The sequence below is a fragment of the Drosophila ananassae genome, chromosome XR, assembly GCF_017639315.1.
Source record: "Drosophila ananassae strain 14024-0371.13 chromosome XR, ASM1763931v2, whole genome shotgun sequence".
Taxonomy (NCBI): domain Eukaryota; kingdom Metazoa; phylum Arthropoda; class Insecta; order Diptera; family Drosophilidae; genus Drosophila; species Drosophila ananassae.
Genome location: NC_057932.1, coordinates 2,183,721 through 2,192,614, shown reverse-complemented (window position 1 = coordinate 2,192,614; position 8,894 = coordinate 2,183,721). Strand labels below are relative to the sequence as shown.

Sequence of the window (8,894 nt, the reverse complement as noted above, 5' to 3'; positions counted from 1 at the left end):
CTTCTTGAAGGGATTCGGGCCGGATGAAGTATTTTGGGACCCATACACGGAGTCGTTTCCACGGCGTATGCCAAAGCCGGACTGATACGACTGACTAGACCGATTTGATTCCATCTTAATGGCTGATCGTGGTCCCTGGAATCTATTAAAGCCGTGAATTACCGGATGAACCATCATTAAAGGTTGCGCCCACCGGTGCCCTCACTGGTGATTGGAACGAAGGCGGAAACCGTGGGGCTATTGGAGGCGCATAGCGTGATGCGTTTGTTGGGTAGCGGGGTTCTAAAAATGGGGTGAACTTATTTGTGTGTTCCATTCGTACATTACCCCTGACCGATACATTTTGCAGCTCTAGGCAAAAGGAATATGCCTCCGGCAAATTTTTCGGACCCCGGATGATCAGTAATTTAGAGGCATCGCCGTTGAGCCCTCTTACAAAAACATCCAGTGCTTTGTCCCTATACATCTCAATCAGGGCACTGGCCACGTTAGGCGCGTGCTCCGATTGTTTTAATTTGTTTAGGATCAAGGAAAAGTGATTATTGACATCATTGTAGAATTGATCTAGGGTTCTACCTGCCTGTGTCAATTGGCTTAATTGATACTCAAGGGTTCGGACGTCTCGCTTGTCGGCGTAGTGAAGCGAAAGGACCCGCTTAATTTCCGACCAATCATCGTCTTCTACATTGTAAGAAGAGAGCGCCAAATCGGCGTCACCTCTTATTTTCTGTCTAATATAAAGAATGATGGTCCTGTACAAGGGCTTGCCTATAATGATTTCATAATCATTGACAATGGCTTGCGCCCTGTTAATCCAGGACACGAATTTCCCGGGCTCCCCTTCAAAAGTCTGGAGTTTCTTAACGCAATCTGGCGAAGTAGAAGTTTCCCTCAGTTCATATTCGGTGCGCGGACGGACCAGGGGAACGGGTTGGATCACCGCGGGATTACGTCTTTCATGGTCTTGCTCGAGTGTAGCTACCCTCGTTCCGACTTTCCTAATATCTTCCTTAACTGCTACAACCTGATCTAAAAGGGTCTTAAGGCTCTCGTCGAATTTCTGCAGGGTGGCCTTGATTTCTTCCATTTCAAGAGGAAGGGGAAAATGTTTTATTTAGGAAAAAATACTATAGACCTATGCCAAGGGGTCCCAAGAGAATGACGTGTAAGTCGTATAAAAAAATAGTACGTAAGTAAGCAATTTAATTTTTTAAATTTTTGAAATATAATTTTTAGTATTCGTAAATGATGGTTGTAATTTTTGTTTTTGTTCTTGTTTCTTATAATATAATTTTTTATATTTGTTTTTATAATTTTTGGTACTCGTAAATGGTGGTTGTAATTTTTTGTTTTTCTTCTTACAATATAATTTTTAATATTTATTTTTTATTTGGAATATAATTTTTGGTATCCGTAAATGGTGTTTGAATTTTTTATCTTTTGAGGAGGAAGGGAGGAAGCGCTTTACTCACCCTTTACAAGTGTTTGTGTATTGATATTGGAGTGCTCGTGTTCGTCTTCAAATTCTTCTGATAATTAGAAAAGGACATTTTTTTAAATATGAGGAATAGCAGAATATAATATTATCTAATTGTAATAGGGTGTAGAGTGAGTGTGTATTACGGGTGCTGTTTTGTTGCGTATATTGCATACTTTTAGTTTTCCTTTTTTGTTGCATACTTTAATTTTATTTTTTGTTGCATACTTTCAGTTTTTTCCTTTTGTTTCGTTTTAGTTTTTCTTTTTTGTTTCGTTTTAGTTTTTCTTTTTGTTTCGTGCCTTTAGGTTTTCTTTTGTTTTGTGTGTTGTAAATTCTGGTTTCGGGTTTGTCTTGTGTTTTGTATTTTTTTGGCACTGGGCGCGGTGGTCCGTATTGTTCCGTTTTAGCCCGCAGGCCTACTAAGGTACGGTTGCTCACACAACCCACTGGGCAGCTTTTTTTGGGTGCATTCCACACCTCTTAGCGTTTCCAGCAGGTTGCCACACACCATTTTTATCTTTATTTGTTAGTTTATTTTTCTTGCCACACGCGAATGTGCTCACGGTGGTTCTCTTATTTTTTTATACACGGCAATATTTTAACACTCGCGGATATGCCAGTGGCAAACCGCCGCAGTGGGTAATTCCGTTTCTTTTATCTTGTAACACAACGCAACCCTTTTTTTATATTTTTTTTTATTATAATTCTTGCCACTCGCGAATGTCTTCGCGGTGGTTCTCTTATTTCTTTATATGAAGCAATATTTTAGCACCCGCGAATATGCTATGGTAGCAAACCGCCGCGGTGGGTAATTACTTCATTATTTTATTACAACACATATTTTTCTTCTTTTTCTTTTTAATTTTGTTTCATATTTCGTAATTCTTTGATTTCATTTTCATTTTTAAATTTTATTCTTATTTTCGTTCTTAAATTACCCGCTCTTTTCCCATACCTTAATGTTTTACTTTTACTTTCTTTTACTTCTTTATACCTTAAGGAAAAAATCCTCTACCTCTCTAAAAATTCCCCTATCTAAAAAACAATTTTATTCTTTTATATTTTTTTATTTAGAGGAAATGCTTTTTATTCTCGTCTTCCCCTATCTAAATTTTCATTTTTTCTTTATTATTTTTTTCCTCTTTTTTTTTTTAAAAAACTACGTTTTTCCTAACGCTTGTTTTTACACTTTTCCCAACCATTTTCCTCACTTTTGTTCTACTCTGAAAAACTTTACGTTATTTTTTATTCTTGATTTTATTCTTTTATTTTTTTGAAAGAAAAAACAAAAAACCCCTCGTTACTTCACTTCTATACTTTTCCTTCTTTTTTCCTTTAATTTTCGGAAAGATTTCTACACTTTAAAACTTTTTCCTATTCACTTTCCGTTTCTTTTTTATTTTATTTTGGGAAAAAATTCTACACTTTTAAACTTTTCACTATTCATTTTCCCTTTTTTTTATTTCATTTTGGGAAAGATTTCTACACCTTTAAATTTTTCACTATTCATTTTTCCCCTTTTTTTTATTTCATTTTGGGAAAGATTTCTACACTTTTAAATTTTTCACTATTCCCCTTTTTTTTATTTCATTTTGGGAAAGATTTCTACACTTTTAAATTTTTTACCATTCATTTTTCCCCTTTTTTTTATTTTATTTTGGGAAAAATTTCTACACTTTTAAATTTTTCACTATTCATTTTCCCCCTTTTTTTTGGAAAAATTTCTACACTTTTTAAATTTTTTACCATTCATTTTTCCCCTTTTTTTTGGGAAAATTTCTACACTTTTTAAATTTTTTACCATTCATTTTTCCCCTTTTTTTTTATTTTATTTTGGGAAACTTTTTTTCCTATTCTTTCTTCATTTTATTTTATTTTGGGGAAAGAATTTTGTTTGGGGACAAAACGAAGAATATTTTTCTTTTTTTTTGAGAAGGATTTCTATGTTTGTACATTTCGATTGATTTTTCCTTGGGAAAACACTTTTCAGCACTCGCAATACACTCACTCTACTTACCCGCTCGGGCGCCAGTTAAGGTGTCCTTTATTGGTCACCTGATAAGGAGAAGTCCGTTCATGCTTGCTTGGGTTGATACAATTTTATTCCTTGGTTCTTAATCTAACAATTGGTTCGATATTTAATGGAAATAATGTTAAAGGATACAATTTGGAATTGAGTAAAAGAATATTAGGTTCAGCTGCCAGGTTCTGAGGTCCGGAGAAGACTGACTACGCAGAGTCGTGACCCTCCGATCGTCAGTTCGGAGTTGGCCGATTTCCCACTCCAACTCTATATGTGGTGTCAGCGTGTGTGGTGTCGGCGTGTGTGGTGTCAGCGGGTGTGGAGTCAGCGGGTGTGGAGTCAGCTTTCCGGTCAAGAGTCGGCGTACACTTAGTGTCAAGAGTTAGTGTCAGCTCTCCCGCAACATTTGAGTCAGCGTACATAGTTGCACACTTGTGACTTAGTTGCACTCTTGCGACATAGCCGGATGTACTTGAACCCACAGCACTTGAATATTGGGAATTGTGCTTATGTTGTGGATTCGGGTTTAAGAGTCTGGGTCGAGTTCAGGGCGTAGTGGTAGGGGGCGAATAATGCTGAGCAAAGGGAGGGGCTCGAATGTGCCGGGTGATAACTTATATATATCGACCACCCACTGTACCAAGAGTACTTAAAGGCTTACACACTGTAACACTTTGTCGCAGTGTTTACGTTATTCAAGGTCTCGGTCATAAACCTAAGTGCACCGAAATATGAATCGCCCGCTGTGCCTTTTCTGTACGCCGAAAAGTGCATATGTCCGCATATACGTAACACGAGTGGACCTTACGAGACTTCCTTTAACTCCTTAGTAAATTTGTAAAATCAGAAACTCCTATGATCTCGGAGCGGCAACTAAACTTCGGCTGCTTATTATATTAAAATCATTGGGACCTTCGATGAAACATGATACACCTCCACACTACCTTATTCCGAATGTAGAATGGGGGATCAAACCATCAAAATTCTCATAGATACAGGCTCTAATAACAATTATATTAAACCGAACCTAGTTACTGAAGCCCTTTAGAGCCATAACTTTAGGCGGAAGCATACCCATCACCCATCATAAGAGGGCCTACTTATTCAAAGGACCTGACCTAACCGTGAAATTTTTCCTGTTACCAACACTCAAGACCTTCGACGCAATATTGGGCAACGATAGCCTACGCGAATTAAACGCAGTCATAGATACAATTCGACCTTGCGAGCACTATAAGACTATAAGAATAAAAACATATTCCTTTCTTATACACACTGTTACTCCGGAGGGCTCGCAAGTTTGAATTGACTTTTTTTGGGAAAAGCGTTATAACTTCAATTTTCATAATTTTTTTATGAAATTTGTCTCGTTTTATTCAGAATTACTGAGCCAACATTGATATGTGGTATGAATGACAGAATTTTCGTCAGAAGAAAGGAATATTCTCTTATTTTTATACATATTGTTACTCCGGAGCGCTCGGTAGGTTGAATTCACGTTTTTTGGGAAAAGCGTTATAACTTCAACAATTTTTGTTATTTTTAATGAAATTTGTCTGGTTTTATTCAGTATTAATGAGACTGAAATTCGATCAGATCAGTTCATTCACTTTTGTTTTTTTTTGTAGCACTGTGTAATGATAGTAAAAAAGACAATTACAGTGAAAACAATAAGAGAAGAGTGTGATTCAGTAAACGTTATTACACCTCGGACAAATCATATGGCAGAATCACAGAAGACAGAATTCGAAAAACTTGTAAGCAATTAACCGGCCATTTTTTCAAAACCAAATGAAAAACTGACATAGGTAAACTGACCAAGGTAGAAATAAGAACAACTAATAAAAGCCCAATTTGGTCAAAATTCTATCGATACCCAATGTCCTTTAAAGATGGAATTGACAAACAAATCAAAGAACTCCTAGAGGTCAGTATTAATCGACCTTAACGTTCCCCATAAAACTCAACAGAGTGGATTGTCCCTAAAAAAATAGACGCCTCTGAAAAAGGAAATTTAGAATGGCCATCGTCTATCGAAAGCTTAACAAAGTAGCAATAGCAGATAAATACCCTATTCCTGAGACACATGAAATTCTGGCACAATTAGGAAATAACAGAATATTCTTTGTCTTCGACCTTAAAAGTGGATTCCACCAAATCCCTCTAAAACCAACCGATATACCAAAGACTGCCATCTCCGAACTTTTTCGGGCACTTGATATATTAAGGGAAAATATCGGTAAGATATGTTTCACCTACATAGACGACATAATAATTTTCAGCAAAGATTTCAAATCTCATACTAAAAATCTAGAAACCATATTTCTAACTTTGCAAGAAGCCAACATAAAATGTACATTAGACAAATGCAAGTTTTACAAAAACCAAGTTGAATTCCTCGGATTTGTTATATTTGAAAAAAGTATCGAAACTAACCCGAACAAGGTCATGGCATTTGCCAATTATCCCCAACCAAACACGATAAAAGATCTACGGGGGTTTCTTTGACTTGCCGGATATTACCGAAGGTTTATAAGAGATTTTGCTAAGATCGCTAAGCCTCTTAGCTCTCTATTAAGAGGGGAAGACGGACGAGTGTCCAAAAAAGAGTCCAGGAAAAAACTTATTGACATGAATCCTTTACCAAAATTAAAACCGCTCTTCTATCAGACGAAGTTATCTTGCGATATCTTGATTTTAAAAAGGAATTTCATTTAACCACGGATGCTTCTAACTATGCCATAGGTGCAGTATTGTTACAAGGAGAGAGACCTTGTAACAATTGTATTCATTTCTAGGACCTTGTCGAGAGCCGAAAAGAACTACGCCACCACTGAGAAGGAGATACTTGCCATCATCTTTAAAATCACTCAGAAACTACTTGTATGGAAAATCAAAGATAAAAATCCTTACAGTCCATGAACCTCTGACTTTACTCCTAGAGTAAAAAGGTTGAAGCATATCTCGAAGAATACGACTATGAATTATTGTATAAACTAGGGAAAACGAATGTAGTAGCAGATGCGTTATCGAGAAGTGGACCGATTAATTCAATAACGTCAACACAATATAGGGCAAGCTCAGATTACTAATGCTGCATTTGAGACCAGCAAATGGGTTTATGGAAATAACAAACATCACCAACGCACAGACAATAACTATTTTCGAATCTTTAAGGGTATAGGGAAAGTGCAAGTTTCCGCACCTACAATGGTCCATGTAATTGACCAAAAGCAGATAGAAACCACCCTCAATAAATTACGCGATTACCCAAATAATGATCTCAAAACAAATACTCTATATAATACCTTGAACCACGAATTAGAACTTGTCCCCACAAATTTCAAAGCAAATTTCATAAACTGTATTGGATCGGCCTGGAAGTATGTGGCCGGTACCCCCGATCATAATGATCTTAACGCGATAGAAAATAATTTCGATTATCTAATTTCAAATAACGATTAGCAGATCATAATAAATAGGCAGTTGGAACAAAGAATAAATAAACTTACAAAGATATCAAATGATTTAACGAATGCTGTCAGAAAGGATAGTTTTTTAAGCAACGAAATAGCCATTAGTTTTCAGAATCAAGTAAGATTTATAAAGAAAGAAATTATAAATATTAGGTTCGCAATACAATGGTCAAGAGTAAATATAATAAATTCATTTTTACTCAATGAAGAAGAATTAAAAAAAAATAAGTCAAAATTTTAAAAATTGTAACCTACCACCACTAACAATAGAGGAATCATTGGAGTTTTCGGACGTCTCCATATTGCATAATAAAACTTTATTGCTCTACTTTGTAAAAATCCCTATACTCGAATCAATAGATTATGAAAATATTATAATTAAGCCGATCAAGAAAAATAATAATGTAATCTCAGTTCCACTTCAGACCTCACAGAGTAAAGACGTGCAACTACAGACGTTTATCCAAACCATCAGCTTCAAGTGCTTATCTGCAATATTTTGCACAAAAAAACAAGTGTCCAAAAGAGATAAAAAAAAACCAACAACAAATACCGATCACGCGATCATAAAACTAAGAACAGGGGCTCGCCCCACCAAACCAAAATGCTGCCACCAGACAAAAACAAGCTTTTTTCCAAAAGCAAAACCATAGAACAAAAATATGTAGTTATCAAAAGAAAAGACAATATATCCCTAGAACACACCAACCCTTTCATTATTAAAAAATCAATTGACTACACCTGCGGAGGTGAAGTCGATAAGTGTAAAACAACAAGAGCTGGCACACTCCTAGTCCTAACAAAAAATACTCAACAAGCAGAAAAATTATTAAAAATTACAAAAATTGGCACAATAGACGTAGAAGCAAAGGAACACAAATCCCTTAATGAAACCAAAGGAATAATCTATTGCAATCTACTCAGGTATGTCACAGAAGAAGAAATATTAGACGAATTAAAATCCCAAAAAGTCTCACACGTATACAAATGGACAAAAATGGTAGACCAAACTAGAGTACCAACAGGACTCATCATCCTTACTTTTGCCACTACAAACCTTCCCGAAAAAGTAATGATAGGCTATGAGGTAGTGTTTACCCGCCCGTACATACCACGGCCAATGCAATGCAAAAAATGCCTCCGCTTTAACCACCCACAAACTTTCTGCAAGCAAGAAAACCCTACTTGCAAAAACTGCTCTGACAACACACACACAAGCGACAGCATTGAATGCAGGCAGGAACCCAAGTGCATTAATTGCAGGAACAACCACTCCTCCTTAGACAAAAAATGCCCAGTCTTCCTTAAAGAACAGGAACTAATAGCAATCAAGACGAAGGCGATGAAGACGAAGATAAGACTTAATTACTAGCTACGACTCCCAAAAACCATCTACATCAGCTAACGCCCGCATACTCAGAAGCCAAACCAAATCAAAATCAACCCTCTCAAAAACCCTAAAAGCCAAAGAACAAAAAACAAACCCTACTAACACAAACGCTTTAAAACAAACACAAACAAACCACTAAAATATGTCATTAAAAATAATACAATGGAATATAAAGGGATACTCCAACAACTACAACCAGCTATTACTACTCATAAAAACACACTCGCCACACATCATCTCACTTCAAGAAACACACATACAACATCTTCACTATTTACCTATACCGATAAATTATGTTATACTAACAAACACCCCATCGAATAGATTTGGAGGAGTAGCCCTACTAATCCACAAATCTATCCAACACTCACAAATTAATATCAACGACGACATAGAAGCAATAGCAGTGGATATTAAATCAAAACAAAACTTTAAACTATATTCTATCTACATTTCACCCAGCAAATCCTTCTCACGCCACAATCTGAACAACGTAGTTATCAACAACGAAACGGTTATGATAAC

General features: G+C 36.3%; 1 long non-coding RNA gene across 1 annotated transcript; it reads left to right on the top strand.

Annotated features, from left to right (window-relative positions):
- The first annotated feature begins 5,775 nt into the window (after nt 1–5,775).
- LOC123257594 lies at nt 5,776–7,770 on the top strand. Its single transcript, XR_006507732.1, has 2 exons — nt 5,776–6,386; nt 6,446–7,770. It is a non-coding gene; the product is annotated as an uncharacterized LOC123257594 (long non-coding RNA).
- Nucleotides 7,771–8,894: the final 1,124 nt, after the last annotated feature.